This window comes from Electrophorus electricus, chromosome 1 (genome assembly GCF_041902795.1).
Source record: "Electrophorus electricus isolate QZ-2024a chromosome 1, ASM4190279v1, whole genome shotgun sequence".
NCBI lineage: Eukaryota > Metazoa > Chordata > Actinopteri > Gymnotiformes > Gymnotidae > Electrophorus > Electrophorus electricus.
In genome coordinates, this window is record NC_137497.1 from 17,109,973 (window position 1) to 17,129,051 (window position 19,079).

At 38.9% G+C, this 19,079-nt stretch overlaps 1 long non-coding RNA gene across 1 annotated transcript; it reads left to right on the top strand.

The window, feature by feature from the left end:
* The first annotated feature begins 2,777 nt into the window (after positions 1-2,777).
* LOC145657462 (uncharacterized) lies at positions 2,778-6,964 on the top strand. The gene is made up of 4 exons (XR_014123140.1): positions 2,778-2,835; positions 5,005-5,162; positions 5,707-5,760; positions 6,081-6,964. It is a non-coding gene; the product is annotated as an uncharacterized LOC145657462 (long non-coding RNA).
* The last annotated feature ends 12,115 nt before the right edge of the window (positions 6,965-19,079 follow it).

Here is a 19,079-nt window from a genome sequence, read left to right on the forward strand (position 1 = left end):
AAGTCAGCATCGCTGGCTAAAGCAATGTCTTCATAAAGGCCCATTTCATGTGAACTTGTTTCTTTCTTTTTTTAAATTAAATCTGGCAGACAACCTTAATAATCATGGCTTTTACACTTTGACCAGGTGGCTAAATTTACTAGGTTAGCTAGCTACCCTGAATCATCAAGAATTGATTCAGAAAACAATCAGAAGAGATTATTCATTTCATTTTGATTGGAACATGTCAGAATAAAATAGCCAAGTAAAGCAGCTAGCTAGGTTAGGTAGGTAACCACTCAAAGTAGCTAACCTTAGCTAGATATTGGTCGTAATGCACTCTTAACTAGTTACACTAGCTAGCAGCTGTGATAAACAAATATTGACAATCGTAGTTTTTAGATTCCTTAAAGCAACTATTCTATATTTTGATGACATCTTTGCATGTTCTGGGTCTTCATTTTTACATATGCAGAGCACTAGTGCAGTGAGGAACAAGGTGCATCAAAAATTCTGGTTGTTTAACCTGCCAAGGTTTTAGGATTTGACTTTTAAGACAAGCAAAAATTTTGATGCGGACGAAAGAGGCATGTCTTGCTTTGGAGAGGCAAATTCTTGCTCTTTTAGAAGTATTTCTTGTATATTATTGGTATTACAGCTTTTTTGATGTACAGCAATGACAAAGACCTATTAATGAATAACCAGCTAGAATTTGCTTTAAAATGTGATTGGCTTTGAATAAGAGCACCTGCCAAATGCTGTAAAGGTAAAGATGTTCTTGGAATGTCTCCTGGACACTGATGTAAACGGTCTAAAATGTATCGGGATATTCTGCTTTGTTCAGTATTGAAGTGTCTGCAAATTGTTTTTAACTTATTAGCTGTCCAAAAAAATAAACAAAAATAAAAAATGGAAAAACATACTGCAGCATGTAGGAACATCTTTAACGGGTATGTTAGTATTTATTCCAGCTCTGAATCCACATATTTAACCAAGCATGGATAACTGTACAAAGGAAAGCATTGCAGAACAGACTGAAAACTGTCAAAATCTGCCAACGTTCAGGCAAGCTGGCGGAAGAGAAACTGTCACATACAGTGATGCAGTGAACCAGTGGATGATGCCAGAAAGAGTTAGGCAACTGGAATTTAAAAAGTCTACAAAAATGAATGTAAAACTTCACATTTGAAGCTTTGAAAAGCTAATACGATTGAAGACAGCTCCATATGGTCTGGTTGAAACAAAATAATACTGTCATTTATTTATAGAGGAAAATGTTTCATATCAAGGCAATAAATATCAACTTGTAAACAATATTTATTATTTAGAATGTTATTTATTTTATCTGTCATATCCATGCATGATACAGCATGATACAAGTATCTATATATAATATATAATTATACATATATAAAATACATCCCACACTAAATAATCCCCTACACAACTGAACCACAGTGGCTTTTAATGAAAAAATATCAGATTGGTATTTATATCAGGCGACAATCAAATGCAAGACATCAGTATCAGATCAGTAGAGAAAAACTGGTATCATGCTCTCTCTATAAATACAGTAAAACTAAAAATAATCAACCATTCACTCAGGCTACTTAAATATTCTTGGTTACTCAAAGATGCATTTCTATGTAAGAGCAGAACTGACTGATACTGCTCATTAGTACGACTGCAGGGACATCTGTGCCTTCTATGTCTGTGTCTACATGACCATTCTGGTGAGCTTTTAATTAAAAGGTTCTGAAATGCAAGTCTATTAGCAAAGTGACAGGAAATCTGTCCAATGAAATTTATTAATTTTATGTCACTCTGGGGGCGGGCCATTAGCAACCTATCCCTTCTCAGTGTTCTGAAAAAAAAGGTTATGACATTATTAGTAAAGGATCACTGTGTTCATGCTACCTTAGCCAGCTGACTATGAATGGGGTCTATGAGTGAGACAGACACTGTAGTTGTACAGTAGGTACAAGGAGCCACATATCCACAGTGAGTTATACAGTACAGTTCTCATGAATAGCAGCAATGCAGTAAACAAGTTTACTATCCATTTTAATGTTATAAAAATGGATGGCATCGTTTACGCTGTGCAACGCAAAATGAATTATTAAAAACAACCATCAGAATTTATTAATTAATTTAATAATAATTTTATTAAATATACAGAAGATTAAATAAAGATAAAGGTCAAGCAGGTACAATAGTCTGGTTAACACACCAAAGTCATGGATGAAATTCTGATGACCTGAGAGAACCTGTTCTATCCACTTACCAGCTATGACTGTCAGCAGCTGTAACAGCAGAACACAGTGACACCTGCTCAGCATGTCTGAGGAGACAAAAGAGACACCAGTCAGTACTGTAGAGAGGAGACAGGAGAACCCAGTCAGTACTGTAGAGAGGAGACAGGAGAACCCAGTCAGTACTGTACAGAGGAGACAGGAGGACCCAGTCAGTACTGTACAGGGGAGACAGGAGGACCCAGTCAATACTGTAGAGAGGAGACAGGAGGACCCAGTCAGTACTGTACAGAGGAGACAGGAGGACCACCTATAAAACACCTATAAAACAGGAGTATTGTAACGGTCAGTAATTTGCGGACTGTCCCCTTAAGTTACGTTTACGTAAAAGGCGTGTGCACGTAGGCCACGCGGAAGAGTTGGTTTTGTACTGTGCGTGACGGACGTTGCTGGATCCAGCTCTTCATTTAACGTTATTTACTTCTTAAGTAACGCGTTATGAGCTTTGGATGTTTTTACAGCTCATGTAGGAGCTGTCTATAATACTCCAGGAGCCAGCCTGTGTCACGTGGTGAATAAACCAGCAAGTTTACTACTAAACTGAGTGATTCTGGTCCGCATCTCCTCCACGTGCTTCACAGGCTTCTCTCTACCAGTTCCAAAGATCTGCTCGTCTGGGTTGGAGCATAATTTAAACAGGACTAACTCCAAGCGTTACAGTATGTACTAAAGTACACAGTTACTGTAGGTGCAAGGCAGGTGTTCTTAATAAAGTGGCCGGTGAGTTTATGTAGCAACATTCGTACTTGGGCTGTTTATCTAACGACCTCGCAAATATTATTGTGGAGAAAAATGTGGGATAAAAAATAGAGGCAGTGAAACCCACTGACTAATCACAGAGTGCGATAGTGTTTTTGAATATTATTATTATTATTATTTAATAGCAATAAAGGTTTGTACGCCACATGGACATTATCTCCTACCAAACGCATTTACTGAGGTAACTGCACGCCAGGAGACACACAGTCCATCTACTGAACTGCAGCATAAGAAGGCAGAACAGCACGCGGAGGGAACAAAGCGCGCAGCTACTATCGCTCAGTGCACGAGCTAAAGTCCCTAAATGAACACATGAACCCGTTCAACAGTCCGCGAGAACAATCAGAGTTCTTAGCAGACATGCAAACTTTAAAACAGCTGCACTAAATATTACATATTAACTTATTATCTATGCAGTTGCCTAGTTGCGTTCATAAATCAGACTTTCTGACAGCTAGCGCGCATATTTGGACGGTAATCAGAAGTACATCGACATATAAACACTTTTAAACTCACCGCTAAATGTCACACTTGAACCTCCCGCTTCAGAAATGAAACCAATGGATTTGTGCTCGTGCTTGATTCGTTCTACAATGTTTACGTCACCACAGAATAAAGTGGAAATAGTGAGAAAAAGCATTTTGAAGTTTGAACACTTAACTTTTACCATCAAGTAAGGTGGAGTATTTTATAAGAGCACTATTATAATAATAATGATTTATAATTCTTTAATTTCTAAAGTCATAAATTGATGGCATTTTATCAGTTTTGTTTAATGATAAGCTGTTCACAATTTAGAACTTCAATTTAAAATATATAAACTATTTTTGCTCTTAAATGTGACTTAGTAAGATGTGTTCTGTGTGCATTCTAAATGTATTCTGAATAAATTACTGTTTTATGTATTGTAATAGAATACATCACATTATTCAACCATCAAAGTATTCTGCCAAACCCTGGATGTATGTACACAACTCAGCAATGAGATTTTAATGACATGCACAACAGTCCATTTAGTTTTATTAGTTGCTTTTATTGAAACAACAAATGTCATGCTTTTCGATGCAACAGAACAGTTTTAAAAGCTGGAAATAAATACATAGATAACTAACAAACTACCTAAATAAATACTACTATATAGTAGTATTAATAAGTACTACATATGTAAGCTGCGTCACATCCCAGTGTGCTTCAACGAGGGTGAAAAGACTGATGATGATGATGGTGATGATGATGGAATATTGGAGCACTGTGTTGTAGAGTAAATGTCTTTCAACAAACATTTTAGGTATAAACGTCAGTGCCTTCAGTGTCCTACTTTGGAACACTCTTCCTATATGACTGAATAATTATATGTTCCTGTAGGCCTGAGTAACTTTTACTCTGTATGTTCCTGCATGTTTGAGTAATTATTATTGCACTGTATATTCCTGCATATCTGAGTAATTATTATTATTATTATTAATCTGCATTGTCACGGTTGTCCCCTCCCTGTCATCTCGGTCACTTCAGCAATCCTGTCGTGCTCTGTTTTGGCTTTACAACTTGGTTTTCTTTCCATGAGCTTCTTTGTTTTGATTTTTCTGTTACTCCCCCTTGTCTGGTTGTTCTGCCTGTTTTCTCCCGTTTCTAATTGTTCCTTGTTAATTCGTGTATATATTCCTTGTTAACTCGTGTATATATTTCTAGTGTCTCTCCAGTCTTGTCTCTGGTTATTGTTCACTCAGCCTGTGTTCATTGTACTAAGCCTCCATTTATTCTAAGGTCCTATCATGTTTGCTGTTCATGTCACCTGTGTTCTTCATTTCATGTTGTTGCCTTGTAACCTGTTCCCAGTTGTGTTTCTGTCAGTGTGTTGGTTCTATCGTGTTTAGCTTTCATTTTCTTTATCTTTTGTGGGTCTGTCCGTCTCAATATGTTGACTCATTCCACTGACCCTGATTTTCTGTTCCAGTGTGTTCCAGAGAGCTTGCGTCCTCTCATTGGCCTGTTCCAATATTCTCCAAAAGGCCGCAGAGCACCATTGGTCTGTTCCAACGTGCTTCTCCAATTTTTATTGGCTCTCCCGTTGCTGTCCCAGCATCCTGCCACACTTCTGACTTACAGCATTTGGTAAGTGAAGCCAGGCTCCCTTTTTTACATTTTCCCTTCAATTTGTTGCGCTCAATTTCTTTCTATGGCTTTTATTCCCCATCTCGGTACGTCCAGACTTTACTGTAAAAGCGAGATTTAATGGGCAAAGTTAGTGGCCAGACCAACAGACCGAGCTAACTAGCTGCTCGTTAACCTGTCTGTGTCGGACACAGTGCAAGTTTTCTCTCAGACATCTTGGTTATCAGTTGTGGGTGAATGAATGAATGAAGTTAATGAAGTCATTTCCACTTCATCTGAAGTTAACATTTGCGGTACAATGACCTGTGCTACTGAAAATGACTGATTGTTATTTCAAACAACAATTAAATAGCACTTAAGCTTCACTAGCTGGGGATACAGAGTTATCTGGTTAACTGCAAAGAAGCTCCTTTTGTCAAAGGAGCTCCATTTTCAAACACATGTTATTGACACAGTCCTGAGTAATGTACATTAATGCTGATTTAAAAAATGTTTAGGCATCAATTTTAGCATTAATTTTGGTTTGTTTCTCTTGATCCCTTAGAATGTTTTCCAAACTGGCATCTCCATATTCCAGGCCAGCGCCTGTGAGGGTGAGGTGAGTGGCTACATATACAGCTGAGAGAGCAGAGACATACACATTAGTGGAAGGTGTGCTGGTTAAGTCCACCAAGAGGGTTGCTACTTGTGCTCGCTCTGACGGGGAGCATTTTGTAGTGGCCCATTTAAAAAAATGATGATTGTCATCGAATTGGTTGTCTTATTTCAATAGGTACAATTTATCAGAAAAATATGGCAGCTCTAAAATGTATTTCAGTCCATCCACAGGAGTGTTTATAACAGATGAGGTCACAGTATCTTCAGATCTGGAAGTATAATGCCGCAATGCTGTATGTCCTCCCTCCCCAACCTATAAAGACCTTCCTGACTGGAAAGCAGACTAGTGTGCACTCTCAGGGAGGGTTGTCAGTGTAAGTATTATTTGTAAAAATATTAGCCTAATTAAATATATGCTATGACCCTTAGTGTCATAAGAGATAAATTTAACCTTAATCTTAATCTGCACATATTTTATACCGACCATAACAAACCATTACTGAAATGACAAACATGACACTTGTTTTTAAACTCTAAACTCGATTGACTGTTTAGATCTTGTCCATTGGTGTCCTCACAATAGCAGAGTGTAAATGAATTTTATATATTGTATCTAAGAACATTTATATAAATACTGTCTATGAAATCATTTCCAAATAGCATATGGCTAACAATACACTTTCTTACATAAACTGTGAGTCAGTGAAAGCACCACAGCAAATGTTGATTTTGCCTTTTAACACAAACGTTTGTGAAAATCCACGTACTAAGTTGCTGTATTGACCAATTTTTATTGAGCGTTTATTTGCTAATTTCAGTAATTATTCAATGTGGTTGATTTGCAACTGAAGCCTCTGAGGGTAAGAGAAATATTAATATTGGTATTTTTTCACGTTGTTTTTTCCGCCGCTTGTGGTGACGTTAATAGGTGACTGCATTAATCGGTCATACTTATGTTGAATCGGTTTTCGTTGTTTGTGATTTGCTTCTGTTATTTCGCGATTGCTTTCTTTTGTGCAGGGATATACGTTTTGTTTTGTTTTTTTAAAAAATTAAGTGTCATTTGTTGTATTTACTAATCTGTGACTCATTCGGGTCATTAATCATGAGAGGGTTTAAAAGGATTTATTACTATCAACATAGTACTAGACACATTTCTGGAGGCACCGCGCTAACTTGCATTGATCTAACACGAAATTTCTGAGATGTGCTCCCTCTGAATGATTTCATTAGGGCGCCTTTAGGCAGAGGTTACACGCGGGTTTAATTTTTGAAACATTTGAATCAAGTTTCAGGTTGAAAGGCTACATCTGTAACGGTGAGTTTAAGAGTTTTTATATAGATGTACTTCTGATTACCGTCCAGATATGCGCACTAGCTGTCAGAAAGTGATTTATGAACATAACGGCTCAGCAATATAGGACGGAAAAAGTATCCATCTGCATAGATAATAAATTAATATGTAATATTTAGTGAAGCTGCCAGGAACGGCAAGGGTTATGGTTTCTATAAGGTAACAGTTAATATAAAATATTAATTTATACACTTGATCATCTTACTGAACCTGAGCTTACGCGACAATCGGCGACCTGCCTCCAAACGTCTCTCCGTGTCCGTGTCTCCGCCTCGGCCGCTGTACTCGAACAGAAAGCTGAAGTCAAACTCGGGTTCCCATTTCGGGTCGGCGTGGCTTAGACTGCGTGGATACGGCTGCCTATCCTCTGCTCGGAGAGGAACAGGGGCGCTCGCATCCTGCGCAGTCACACCGCACCTCTTAACTTTCACGTGAAAAAACAAATAAACCGCACACTCACATTTATCCGCAAGCATATATGCTTGCCTGAGTTGAAACGGATTGGCCTGCCACTTGTGTGTCTTGGTGAATTGTAGTTTGAAAGAACCATAAAGGGAAAGACAAGGGTTTGGACAAGGGTTTGGAGGAGAAAAAATTTGACATTTCAAGTTCCAACATCTCTAGCGGTTAGTTTAAAAGTGTTTATATGTCGATGTACTTCTGATTACCGTCCAAATATGCGCGCTAGCTGTCAGAAAGTCTGATTTATGAACGCAACTAGGCAACTGCATAGATAATAAATTAATATGTAATATTTAGTGCAGCTGTTTTAAAGTTTGCATGTCTGCTAAGAACTCTGGTTGGTCTCGCGGACTGTTGAACGGGTTCATGTGTTCATTGAGGGACTTTAGCTCGTGCACTGAGCGATAGTAGCTGCGCGCTTTGTTCCCTCCGCGTGCTGTTCTGCCTTCTTATGCTGCAGTTCAGTAGATGGACTGTGTGTCTCCTGGCGTGCAGTTACCTCAGTAAATGCGTTTGGTAGGAGATCATGTCCATGTGGCGTACAAACCTTTATTGCTATTAAATAATAATAATAATAATAATAATAATATTCAAAAGCACTGTCGCACTCTGTGATTAGCCAGTGGGTTTCACTGCCTCTATTTTTTATCACACATTTTTCTCCACAATATTTGCGAGGTCGTTAGATAAATATCCCAAGTACGAATGTTGCTACATAAACTAACCGGTCACTTTATTAAGAACACCTGCCTTGCACCTACAGTAACTGTGTACTTTAGTACATACTGTAACACTTGGAGTTAGTCCTGTTTAAATTATACTCCAACCCAGACGAGGAGATCTTTGGAACTGGTAGAGAGAAGCCTGTGAAACACGTGGAGGAGATGCTGACCAGACTCACTCAGTTTAGTAGTAAACTTGCTGGTTTATTCACCACGTGACACAGGCTCGCTCCTGGAGTATTGTAGACAGCTCATACATGAGTTGTAAAAACATCCACAGCTCATAACGCGTTTCTAAAGAAGTAAATAACGATAAATGAAGAGCTGGGTCCGGCAACGTCCGTCACGCACAGTACAAAACCAACTCTTCCGCGTGGGCTACGTGCACACGCCTTTTACGTAAACGTAACTTAAGGGGACAGTCCGCAAATTACTGACCGTTACAATACTCCTGTTTTATAGGTGCATTACAGACTAATTGATTCTGCATGTTGCCAGGAACAGGTTATCAGCCCAAAGAAAAACTGTTTCAGGTTTATTTCTGTGTTTGTCATGTACATTTAAGACTGGTAACAGTGCATCCACAGGCGGAGAGTTTCAGGTGTTCTGGGTCATCAAGTCTTTCATGAGCTGGATCAGATGGGAAACTGTACAGGGCGGTGGGTGCACAGAACCGGATTCAGAACCTCATGTGTGTTAAGAATATTCAGACAGGATTCATTTGACATGGCCAGGTGCGGTAATGTAATCATTTCCCTCGTTCCTTAGTGATTTTACTCTCGCCATGTCAGTCATTTTACCTACTGCAGCGTCTGCAAGAATTCTTGCACCTTTTTCAAGTTTCATGTTTCAAGTTTCAAGTTTAATTTCCTGCTGTAAATGGCGGTTTTCTGTAATTTCGGGGGTTGTTAAGTTTTGGTGCTTTTTTCTCCAATCACGGAAGTTCTTAAGGAGGCAAATGACCTTTCAGAATTTTTAAGTAAATTCCCCTACACGTATGTAATTCTGTGCAGATATGTGAAAAATATTTACTGGTTTCTTTCAACGAAAGCTACGTATCACACGTGGATGTTTTAGTGAGATGGTAACACGTAAATCCAGTAGCCACTGACATGTCTGTAATTTATGCTGAGGTTTCTGATCCTGTGTGTGAGTCTGTCATACACTCTAGAGGTCTTGTGGTAAAGTTGCTTTACATACATGACTGGAAAATGAGCCCCGTCTGATGAGTAGTTTAGTGTTGCCAGAAATATCAAACACAGCATGACTGCTGCAAATAAGGGAACTGAACAGTGACACAATGTACTGGCAGGCAGGACTGTGATGTTCTGGACCCTGGACTAACCCCCTCTGGTAAAGGAGGATTACTGTGCTGCTGAGGTGTAGTAGGGTTTAGTCCTGTTTCTACTGTGGGATAGATGGTGCTTTAGTCCTGTTTCTTTTATGGCAGGTGGTGTAATCAGGGTACTGTAAATAAGTGACTTTTTTCCTAATAGTGATCACTGTGAGATTTACTCAGCTGCTCCTACCTGTACAGTACTGACTGGGTTCTCCTGTCTCCTCTGTACAGTACTGACTGGGTCCTTCTGTCTCCTCTGTACAGTACTGACTGGGTCCTTCTGTCTCCTCTGTACAGTACTGACTGGGTTCTCCTGTCTCCTCTGTACAGTACTGACTGGGTCCTCCTGTCTCTTCTGTACAGTACTGACTGGGTTCTCCTGTCTCCTCTGTACAGTACTGACTGGGTTCCCCCTGCCTCCTCTGTACAGTACTGACTGGGTCCTTCTGTCTCCTCTGTACAGTACTGACTGGGTTCTTCTGCCTCCTCTGTACAGTACTGACTGGGTTCTCCTGTCTCCTCTGTACAGTACTGACTGGGTTCTCCTGTCTCCTCTGTACAGTACTGACTGGTTCTCTTTTGTCTCCTCAGTCATGCTATTCTGCAGCAGATGTCACTTTGTTTTGCTGTTACAGCTGCTGACAGTCATAGCAGGTAAATGGTCAAAACAGGTTCTCTTAGGTCATCAGAATTTCATCTTTGATTTTGGTGTGTTAACTGAACTATTGAACTTGCTTGACCTTTATGTATTATTTAATCATCTTTATATTACATAAAATTGATAGTCAGCTGGCTAAGGTAGCATGTACATAGACAGTAGTGTTTTATTAATAACACGGAGAACACGGAGAAGGGCCAGGCTGCTATAGGCCCACCCCCAGAGTCAAAATTATTTAATTCATGAATTTAATTGGACAGATTCCCTGTCATTTTGCTAATAGACTTGCATTTCAGAACCCTTTAATTAAAAGCTCACCAGAATGGTCATGTAGACACAGACATAGAAGGCACAGATGTCCCTGCAGCCGTACTAATGAGCAGTATCAGTCAGTTCTGCTCTTACATAGAAATGCATCTTTGAGTAACCAAGAATATTTAAGTAGCCTGAGTGAATGGGTTGATTATTTTTTGTTTTACTGCATTTATAGAGAGAGCACGATACCAGTTTTTCTCCATTGATCTGATACCGATGTCTTGCTTTTCAATGTCGCCTGATATCAATACCAATCTGATATTTTTTCATTAAAAGCAACTGTGGTGCAGCTGTGTAGGGAATTATTTAGTGTGGGATATATTATATATGTATAATTATATATAGATACATATGCCGTATCATGCATGGATATGACAGATAAAATAAATAACATTCTAAATAATAAATATTGTTTACAAGTTGATATTTATTGCCTTGATATGTAATATTGGGTCATTTTCCTCTAAATAAATGACAGTCTAATATTGGGTTTAATTTGTTTGATTAGTTTATTTTTATCTTTTAGAACCTGTTTGACAATCTGTTGAAGTTTTAGTTCAAATATTTGCAGAAATATAGAAACTGCTAAAGGGTTCACAAACTTTCAAGCACCACTGTAATGTTTTAAACTCTTTTCTTAATGTGTCTTTCAGGCTCTTTTCCTTCAGTAAAGGTGAATCTTCATGATGATGCTACTCTCCCCTGCACTCAGACGTGTTCTGGTCTGGTCACATGGACTTTATATCATAAACCACATGACATACTGGCTCAGTGTAACCAGATATCTTGCCATTCAGAGGAGGGATTTCACATGTCCCATGATCAGTACCTGAAGGGAGATCTCTCCCTCACCATCACTGATGCTGATTACACTAAGAGGTCCTTGTACACCTGCGCCTGTAAAGGTCAAGAGCTCTGTGATGTGAGTCTGCAGATAGAGGGTAAGTGTCCTCAATGGATTACCTAGTTATTGTTACTAAACCATTATTTATGTAGACAGAGAGAACTTTATTTATCTGGGGAAAATAAAGTAGAACATAGAATTGTAAACTTCAAATATCAGATATGTGGGGAAAAACAGAAGGAGCTTGTATGTAATGTTTAAATGTTTATATCAGATTTGCAGTTCTGAGGTTACATGGTCAAATCAGTTGTATATTACATTGAAGATTCTAATTGTTTTTTCCACAGCCTGTAATTCTTCAGTTCAGATTAAGCCTGGTGAACCTCTGGTGCTGGATTTGCTCATATCTGAGTCAGTTGAGGTGATTTATAACAGCACATGTGCAGCTTCTCCCTCTAGTGGACAGATCTGCACAGTGGCTGGACACTCACTGAAGTGTAAACCTGAATACGCTCAGAGAGTGTCGCTCATCTCTGCTGTGGAACTGCAAGGAACCACACCATCTGATAGTGGAGTTTACAGCATCAGAGACACTAAGAATGAAGAGATTATACAGACATACACAGTTACTGTGGAAGGTAAGTGTGGTTACTGTGATTTTAATGTTGCCTAGAATTACTATGTTGGGGAGGGGGTTGTGCGTAGTATCAGTAATTATGTTTACATGCACATCCGTGGTTCCGTATTAGTTAGACTATGAATGCTGGGATCATGTAAACAGCGTGAACTGAGTGTCATAGTTTGAGGTCTTGGTCTTAGTTGAGGTCCTGTTTATTAAGCATATCCCCAATAGAGCATGTGGACCCGGTTGATTTTCACTGGACTCTTTGTGGTGGATGCTCACATGGACACTCTTGGATCCAGCCACTGATGTTTTACGGCACTTGGTGTGATACCTGCTTACTCATACCAAAACAATCATGAGTTATTGAGTGATGAGTCAGAAAAATTGAAGTTTTGGTATTTGAAGGTGTTACAACCCTGTTTGCGTTATGGGTAGGGTTATTTGTGTTTGTTTACATTTATCTTACATCCTATGGCTCCTCCCCTTCATGATGCTCCTCCTCCACCTGATCAAGTCTTCTGTCCTGTGCTGGAATTGTCCTGGGCTGCTGCCTCATTCTACCGCACGCATAAGGGGAAGCCCGGGAAGAAGCAACAGGCTGCGATTCATATCCACTGCTGCTGTGGCTGCTTGTGTTTGTTCAGTGAGCGTTGTTTGCCGATTGTTGTGGTTTTGGGCCTCTGTTTGTTAAATCATTCTGACTTATCGCTTCCCCTTTTTCTGGACGTGTTCACTGTTGTAAATATTATTCTGTGTATAGTGTATTGTAGTAGTCCTGTGTGAATCGTAGTTGGGAAGTTTGACACCTTTTTTATTTGCTCAGTTCTTTACCTCTGTTTGTTTGTTTTTGGGAGTAGGGAGGGTTATTGTACTTAATTTTGTTTGTGTTCAGTTGGGAAAGTTGGTTGTTTTGGGCAGCAGGGCTTGGTGGTTGGCATGTTTGCATCCGAGTCCCTATCTGGGTAGAGTTTCCGTGTTCTCCCAGTGTCTGTGTAGGACCCCAGAGGGAACCTCCCAAAAACATGGAGGTTAGGATGACTGCATACTCTAAAACTGTCCTGTATCAATGTGAATTGTGCATGAATATAGATGTGTGTGTGTGTGTGTGTGTGTGTGTGTGTGTGTGTGTGTGTGTGTGTGTTCAGTGATGGTTGGTGCTCTGTGTGTGTGTGTGTGTGTGTGTGTGTGTGTGTGTGTGTGTGTGTGTGTGTGTGTGTGTGTCCAGTGATGGTTGGTGCTCTGTCCTGGTCTGAACCTCCTCCCCTTCCCCTACACCTGGTTCAGTCCCCCAGGAGTCTGTAGTTTCTGATAGAGAGAACGCTGTGTGTAAATTTGCTGCTGCTTCTCATCTGTCTGTGAGTGATTTGAGTGTAAAAGCTGATTTCTGCCTGTAAAGTGTCCTTGAATTTGAAAAAGGTGCTAAATAAATGTAACCAACTAATAATAATAATAATTTTTATTTCTAGTATGGCTTGCTTTTGTTTGGTTGTTTTTTTTTTTTTAGTTTGGCCTTGTCCTGGAGCTCAATCCCTCTACATACGACCCTCAATAAGTCAACAAATACTTCACCCTCAATAACACTGTTCACTGTAGTGATTATGCTGGGTGTTAATATGTAAATGTAGTCAGTGATGGTGCAGTAATTATGCTGTGTGTTAATATGTAAATGTAGTCAGTGATGGTGCAGTAATTATGCTGTGTGTTAATATGTAAATGTAGTCAGTGATGGTGCAGTAATTATGCTGGGTGTTAATATGTAAATGTAGTCAGTGATGGTGCAGTAATTATGCTGGGTGTTAATATGTAAATGTAGTCAGTGATGGTGCAGTAATTATGCTGTGTGTTAATATGTAAATGTAGTCAGTGATGGTGCAGTAATTATGCTGTGTGTTAATATGTAAATGTAGTCAGTGATGGTGCAGTAATTATGCTGTGTGTTAATATGTAAATGTAGTCAGTGATGGTGCAGTAATTATGCTGTGTGTTAATATGTAAATGTAGTCAGTGATGGTGCAGTAATTATGCTGTGTGTTAATAAGTAAATGTAGTCAGTGATGGTGCAGTAATTATGCTGTGTGTTAATATGACAGACTGGAGCTTCAGCAGTGATCATAGTTATGACGGAGCACAGGTGGTGATCAGGGTGGTGGTGGTGGTGGTGGTTGTTGTTGTTGTTGTTGTTGTTGTTATGTACCCCCCCCCCCCCTTTGTGTAGCTCATTCTCTCCACTGGTTCATTCACTTTGAACTCTCAGTATGTTTCTATTCTACATTTACAACAATATCTCTCTACAAGATCCAGATTTGTTTTAGTTTGATTTCTAAACAGTTCTCCATCACTGTACTAGTTACTTCCTGATTGAATTTGATTGGATACTGATATGGAGGTGGGAGGTGCTGAGCTCACCAGAGAACACACACAAATCTGTAGAAGTGGTTACTATAGTAACTGGTGAAACATTATGCATACCTACTTGTTAAGATCGTGATGCTGTTGAGATCTTTTTGTCAGGAACTGGAGCTGAACTGCCCCTGTCCCACAATCCCATCACAGTGACCACTCTGGTATATACACATATGATTATAACTCTGTACTGTTTAAAGAGTTGTTCATAATTTCTGACCATTTTTATGTCTGTCTGTTGCAGAAGTCCAGCCATGTCCAGATCAGAGCTCCACAGTGACGGTGTTGACGGTGCTCCTGACTCTGACGGGGGCGGGGCTTGTGGCAGCAGTGCTGGTGATTGTGCAGCTGAGGAAAAAAATTCAGGAGCTCTAGAAAGGAAGTACAGTGAATGGAACAGTAACCATGACAACAGAGGAGTTAATATGAATGGACTAAACCACTCAGATGAAGAGCAGAGGTGATCTCCCAATAATAACCATGAGAGTCTGAGAGATGATAAATTATTTCGTTCTCTTTTACACACACACAAACGTATCTGCACTGCTTTTCTCTGTCCCATTCAGGGGTCAAAGATCAGTGTATGTTCAGTCATGCATGATCAGAGTTTTATCACATTAGCTCTGCTGAAGCTCACCTGGTAGAGCAGGTACAGTAAGATTTGATCCTCAGAGAGCACACATGCTGTCATACTGATGAATATGTATCAGTCACTATAAGAGGATCTGCCCAGTACTGTAAATGTAATGTAAAGATGTTTATGTAAATATTACTGTGAGATCCTGTGATGTGATTTAATGCACGTTAAATACTTTTGTGTTAGCTCATGGAAAAAAACGGACATTTTGTCTGGAGCATCTTTGAATAGTTTAAATATTTTAGTTGCCATTTGTCAACATGTTTTAATTAAGAGTCCCCCTTATTGTTCAGGTTATAATTTCAAGAGTCTCCCTTATTGTTCAGGTTATAATTTCAATAGTCTCCCATGTGGTCTTGGTGATTATGGTCAGTTGTTGTGGTTGGTTTTCCCAATGCTGTAATGCTGCATTCATTTCAAAGCATTGTATTATGGAAACAGGCCTCATGTCATTTGGCCTGCTTCATGCCACTTGTGACAAATCATTAAACAAATTTACTTGTGTTATCTTTGTCCAATATTAAAACACAAAATGCAGTTTTTAAATGAAGGTTTTTATTATTAATGAGAAAATAAATAGGACCTGCGAGACAAAGTGAAGTAGACCAAAAGATCCTCAAAGCTAGACAGCATGCTGCGAGCCAAAGAAATTCAGAAACTCATCGTCTTACTTTCAGATATGTAATGAGCATTGATTTAGGAAGAAATTCACCAGGACACTTCACAACACAGTTAGTAATGCTATAAAATGTCATTTAAGATATAATTGGTTCAGTAATAGTACAGTTTTGAAGAGAACCACAACCGAGGCATACAAGGGCTAATCTTTTTGTATATCTGTAACGGCGTCAGTCGTACCCACTAGCCTTTCTCTGCCCAAACGTAGATCACTGTCGCCTGATTACTGATTAATTACACCAGTCTCTCATTTTAGTTTCTTTTATAACCTCCCTTTTCCCATAGTATCCTCGCGAAGTATTTTATTCTCATGCATACCGAGCGTTTCTTGTTTCTGTTGCTTTCCCCCTAAACACCACCTCACTCTTAGCCCCTTACACAACCTCGGATTCTACCTTCTGGTTTGGACTTGGACTGCCCTCGACTCTCCCCTTCACCATTCCCCTCCTGTTTACGACTACCCTTCTATTTTGCCTCACAAGTCCTTCCTGCCTGTACTGAAAATAAACTCTTGCATTTGGATCCACACTTACTTGTGTCCTGACGATTCCTTACAACATCCTTGTATGATGCACTTACATACGCGTGACCCACCTTGCTCAGACCACGTGAGGCTGTTGTGCATGTAGATATCAGGAGCACACGCAGTGAACTTATTCCAAGGCTGTACTTCACAAAAGGAGCAGACCGTGGTGCACTTACAGGTGTGGGGCTGCACCCAAAACGTTCTCGCCCCAGTTCTGAGAATCCTGATCTGTGCAGCCAGTGAGGATTTATTAGGACACCTTCACTTTTTTCTCTCTTTGCATTCAAATGTATAATTATTCCATTTTTGGTGTATACAATGAGTCCCTTTTCTATCTAATTTAATCTTATTTATTCAAAAGAGGCACTTTTCTCTCTCCAAACAGAAAATGTCTCCTGATAACTTAGGTTTATTTTAGGTTCGGTTTTAAAATTAGGTTTATTTTAGTCCGTGATAATCAAAACCAGACCATATGGAGCTGTCTTCAATCGTATTAGCTTTTCAAAGCTTCAAATGTGAAGTTTTATATTCATTTTTGTAGACATTTTTTAATTCCAGTTGCCTAACTCTTTCTGGCATCATCCACTGGTTCACTGTATCACTGTATGTGATAGTGTCTCTTCTGCCAGCTTGCCTGAACGTTGGCATATTTTGACAGTTTTCAGTCTGTTCTACAATGCTTTCCTTTGTACAGTTATCCATGCTTGGTTAAATATGTGGATTCAGAGCTGGAATAAATACTAACATACCCATTAAAGATGTTCCTACATGCTGCAGTATGTTTTTCCATTTTTTATTTTTGTTTATTTTTTTGGACAGCTAATAAGTTAAAAACAATTTGCAGACACTTCAATACTGAACAAAGCAGAATATCCCGATACATTTTAGACAGTTTACATCAGTGTCCAGGAGACATTCCAAGAACATCTTAACCTTTACAGCATTTGGCAGGTGCTCTTATTCAAAGCCAATCACATTTTAAAGCAAATTCTAGCTGGTTATTCATTAATAGGTCTTTGTCATTGCTGTACATCAAAAAAGCTGTAATACCAATAATATACAAGAAATACTTCTAAAAGAGCAAGAATTTGCCTCTCCAAAGCAAGACATGCCTCTTTCGTCCGCATCAAAATTTTTGTCTTAAAAAAGACAAAAATTGCTTGTCTTAAAAGTCAAATCCTAAAACCTTGGCAGGTTAAACAACCAGAAGTTTTGATGCAGCTTGTTCCTCACTGCACTAGTGCTCTGCATATGTAAAAATGAAGACCCAGAACATGCAAAGATGTCATCAAAATATAGAATAGTTGCTTTAAGGAATCTAAAATCTACGATTGTCAATATTTGTTTATCACAGCTGCTAGCTAGTGTAACTAGTTAAGAGTGCATTACGACCAATATCTATTTAAGGTTAGCTACTTTGAGTGGTTACCTACTTAACCTAGCTATCTACTTTACTTGGCTATTTTATTCTGACATGTTCCAATCAAAATGAAATGAATAATCTCTTCTGAATCAATTTTTGATGATTCAGGGTTGGCTAACCTAGCAAATTTAGCCACCTGGTCAAAGTGTAAAAGCCATGATTATTAAGGTTGTCTGCCAGATTTAATTTAAAAAAAGAAAGAAACAAGTTCACATGAAATGGGCCTTTATGAAGACATTGCTTTAGCCAGCAATGCTGACTTTTGTATCATAGCAAGCTTTAGCTAGCTAACCTAGCTAGTTAGATACTCGATAGAAATCTGATCATTTCCAATGTACCATTACAGGAGGAGAAAAAACACCAAAATAATCTAGGGTGAAGTTTAAGGTAGCATGTTAACTAATCATCGGCATGTGACTGACTATAACAGCTGATACCTGCCTGTAAAGCGTCCTTGAGTCTGAGAAAGGTGCTATATACATGTTAATAATAATAATAATAATATTAGCTAGCAAGATGAAACAAAAAGCATCAGGGAGATGAGGAAGAAAATATATTACTTGCAGGTTTGTCACCATGGGGAGATTTACAAGTGGGTTCTTACAACGCACCACATAAAAAAGTGAACGGAGCTCGAATGATGTGATATTGTTAAGGGATTGAGGGGGCAAAACGTTCCATTATTATTACAAATACAAGACATTTAATACACGTTCACAGTAATCATGGTTTATACATTGACAAAATGCATCAAAAACAAATAAGATGAACAGTTCCATAGCTGGATACACCTAATATATTAATATATTAACAGAACACAGGAGCTTTATGGCGAAACAACCTCTGTGCTTGAGAGGAAATAAGATATTTTAACTTACACTAATTATCAATCACAAAGTCCAGTAATACACAGTCCAGTAGTAAATTTTAGTAATGATAAAATGAGACAGCCGTGTATATGTCGTCACACCTGGTGTTTGTGACGTCACTGAAGCAGATATAATAAAAAGGCTCATCTGGCGTCATGGTTACCATTAGGACGGAGTGCACAAACTGGACAAACCAAATGGTAAGGATATTCAACAATTGTTATTTCACATTTTCCTGTGTATAACTTGGATTATTGTCAGTTATACATTTCTCTGATATCAAAGGTAGGCCTAAATATTCTCTTTAATGCAAACCGGGAAACGTCTATATGAAAAGAGTGCATAAAGTTTTTAATGTCTTTATATACAAAGCGTAATGTTGCTTTGAAAAGTGCTGAGTTTTGGATTTATTTCAGATGTCCCTTAAATTCACGTTCCTTTCATCATCGATGGCAAGCGCGTTCA